Here is a 3,721-nt window from a genome sequence, read left to right as displayed (position 1 = left end):
CGCGGAAGCTTCGCGGCTCGCGCATTACAACAAGCGGTCGACCATCACCAGTCGGGAGATCCAGACAGCCGTCCGTCTCCTGCTACCCGGTGAGCTGGCCAAGCACGCCGTCAGTGAAGGGACCAAGGCCGTCACAAAATACACTAGTTCCAAGTAAGCGGGAGTGCTTGCTAGGGAATCAGCAACCGGCCCTTTTAAGGGCCACAAGTTATTCATAACAGAGTAGATGAATGAAGAACAACAGCGGTTCCCACCGAGTGAAAATTTAAATAATCACCCCGATAACACTTCTAGGATAGATAATACATTATAGGCAGTCCATGGGAGACTTGGATCCACGAGGCAAATTCGTTTCCTTAATAGTTTCGTACGACTTATATGAGAGCGCGGTGTCATTCCTACTCACTTGGCAGCATTAATTGTTGAGGGAAAACAACTTAGAAGGTAACTTGTCGACCGCGGGCATAATCCTTCCGCAGGCCACTACTGAGAATCTGTGGACATACGGGTAATCTATCTTTATTGAAACTCGGGTTCATAACATACGACTGATACTTTATATATCTGTCACGTAATCCATCAAGAGACAAATGTCCCCCCCCCCCTAGTCAGTAGCGAGCTTCAGTCCATTCGTAGTAGCCGCCGGTGCAAGAAGTGAATTGAAGTTTGTGTGAAGTTCCGTAGTATGGCATGAAAATGATGTCGAAAATCCGACTACAGTTCCACAACCATGTGGTTGAAAGGAGGCTCCGCTGTTGAACAACAATCCACCTGTGGCTTAACTTAGAATGCCGACTAGCTGTTTTATTAATCCCGTGTCAATCCAGCAGTGTGTGACGTTGAAACGTAACCAAACTGCCGTTGATAGATAGATTTATCATCTATCCCAATGACATCCAACGAGCTTGGTAATTTAGGTACAGAGTCTAAGCAGGCAGTTTACGTGTGTGTGTGAGCGAGTGCAGGTTTTATCGAGTGCACCCCAATCCCATCGTCCTCAAGTGCCTACAGATTACGCAGTTTCATCGGCAACGGCCATACCATGTTGAAAATACCGGTTCTCGTCCGATCACCGAAGTCAAGCAACATTGGGCGTGGTCAGTACTTGGATGGGTGACCGCTTGGGAACACCACGTGCCGTTGGCGATTTTTTTTTTTACGTCACTATTTCCAGCGTGTTCTAATAAGACTTATGGGATATTATGTTCCCTTCCCTATTCCAGCTATAGCTTGGATGATGACGCCGCTGCATAATTGTAGAGTAATTGATAATTCTTAAGTACTTGCAGCTCCGTATTGAAACTTATGACTGGTAGCATATTCATATGAGACGGTTCACTTCTCTGCGTTTTCTCGAAGAAGGGAATATGTATTCAGGGGATTGTGAACGTACCTCGCGCTCTCCCTAGAAGTTAGAGACATTTTAGGTAAAGAATGTAATATACTGTACATATATGGCTAATTAAAATCCCATTAGTTACTACATTTCAGTGGGTAGTACAAATTCCATAATGAAAATATCTCTGTCCTAGTAGTTGTATCCTTTAAAGAAGCTCGTTGTTTTCCCATGATGAAGGGCAGAACTTGGTCGGTAGAAATTTAAACAGACTGCATTATCAGACCAGGCGTTATTTCAATATCAGCGTTTAGTTTAGGAAATATAGCAATAGCGGAGTTGGGAGAAGTAGTTATAGCATGTACAGTAAGTATAAACAGTTCGCTGTACTGTACAGTGAATATAAATATTTGAATGTACGATGGCAAAACATCAGACATACAGTACGTAGCTCACATATCTTAAAAAATAAATAAATAAAAATAAAGAAGACATTCTGAGGAGTGAGTGGAAAGTGCATATTATAATGAATATTTTTAACTCTCAGTTGACATTGAGAGAGAAAGCCATGCATCGGGGAACCGGTGACTGTTTTTGCGTTACCTTCTGCTATTGGCGTTGTTGGTTAGTAACGAATGAAAGAGGTAGGACGCGGAATCAAATGTCAAAAAACGATAGGGAAATAATAGTAACTGGTTGTATTTCGATCGAGCTCGGCGTGCTGATTCACCAGTGGGGTGTTTCACAAAGTTTACAATCTTTGGAAATTGTGAACTCTGTTTGTAAACTTCTGTTTCACAATCTTTGTTTGTAAAGGTGGACTGTACAAAGGAAATCAAATCTTTACGAATGAAATTTTGCGCTCTTTACAAGTGATATGTTTGTTTCACAACGAAGGAGTAATTTTACAAACGTGTAAACTAAACTTTACTAGTGAAGTTAGCACATTTTCTACAGTAGCCCTGTTGAAATAGCTTCTAATTGTGAATGAAAAAAATAAACACATATGTATAAAATCAATTTTATAGTAACAGGGTACCATTAAGAATTACACTGAAGCAGTTGTGATGTTATTGAGTAGTTCTAGCGACTCAGACGAAGATTTTGCATTTAGGCCTAACGTAGAATTTTCCGGCCACGTTCGTATCATTGTACGAATATTAATGAAAGGTTTCGAATGAATCCCGCGCTATACTTCAGAATACCGCGTTAGTTCTTATATACGAGGAACGTATTTAATAAATACTCGCACTTAAAGAAGAAAAACTTTGCACCGAAAACCAATCACTTAATAATGCAATGTCGGCATTACTTACGCAGTATTCTGAAGTCGTTCCGAATCCCATTTCGCTGTAATCTCTCCTACAAGATATGGGACATCACATGCAACATCTGAAAGGGAAAAGTGGTGCCCTAACCACAAAGCGAGAACTGCATTGGTTGCATAGTAGCTCTCAGTTCCCTGCGTTAGCAGATAAGAACGGAATTTATAAGATTACAGTGTGCAAAAGTTCACACATGGTAGTTGATGTTGTTACAAGATTGAAAAAACTCGAGGCGGGTTATTGATCACCGAATGTGCTTACTCGGGCAAAGGATTTTTATGCTCCTCCTGCTGGGTTCCCTAATGTTGGCGAGGTTATGGATGAAACAATAAAATATACTGATGGACCAGCAGAGAGCGAAGTTGATTTTAATGGATGGACATGTTAGCTGCTCTATCAACTGCATATAACTACGTGGGTCAAATCCATTATTTATCAATTATTTGAATGAATTTCGCGCTAACTTTCGTCAGTTAAGTCGTAGGCTAATTAATGCATTGGTATGCTCGACCAATTGCATGCCGCGAAACTCCGTTGTCGCCGATGTAGCAAAATCTAAATAAAATATATATAAAAAAATATAAACATGTCCATCGATAGTTCTAAAATTACAGCTACTTTACCTCTGATCCTTAGTGATTTTTGTAAACTGTCGTTGGCGATTTTGTTCAACCAATTATGCGTATTTGTAAGTTTGTTTCGCCGATTTTGTAAAGTTCGTTAAAACATACAAGTGAATAAGATTGCATTGTGAAACACAGTTAACAAGCATATGTAATATTTCCGTTGTTAATTGTATATTGTTAATTTGTAATTTGTTAGCGTTGTGAAACATGCCCCCATTTACCTTTAGAGGTAATATCTACATTAATATTTAGTTAAAATTTAAAGAAATTTTAAACGAATGGAAGCTGCATTTTAATTCACCCCAAATTACTATGTTCCCTTTCAGATTATCAGCTGTTGTTGTTGTTGTCGTTGTTGTATTGTAAGTTCTCACTTATTGTTAGCTAGCCGTACCCGTTCGCTCCGCTCCACCTGTTAGAAATAAATATAAAGT

General features: G+C 39.8%; 1 non-coding gene across 1 annotated transcript; it reads left to right on the top strand.

Moving 5' to 3' along the window:
- Positions 1-1,027: 1,027 nt before the first annotated feature.
- On the top strand, positions 1,028-1,146 carry LOC138693867 (5S ribosomal RNA). The gene has a single exon (XR_011330553.1). It is a non-coding gene; the product is annotated as a 5S ribosomal RNA (ribosomal RNA).
- The last annotated feature ends 2,575 nt before the right edge of the window (positions 1,147-3,721 follow it).

Source organism: Periplaneta americana, unplaced genomic scaffold, assembly GCF_040183065.1.
Source record: "Periplaneta americana isolate PAMFEO1 unplaced genomic scaffold, P.americana_PAMFEO1_priV1 scaffold_24, whole genome shotgun sequence".
NCBI lineage: Eukaryota > Metazoa > Arthropoda > Insecta > Blattodea > Blattidae > Periplaneta > Periplaneta americana.
This window is presented reverse-complemented; position numbering and strand designations above follow the sequence as displayed.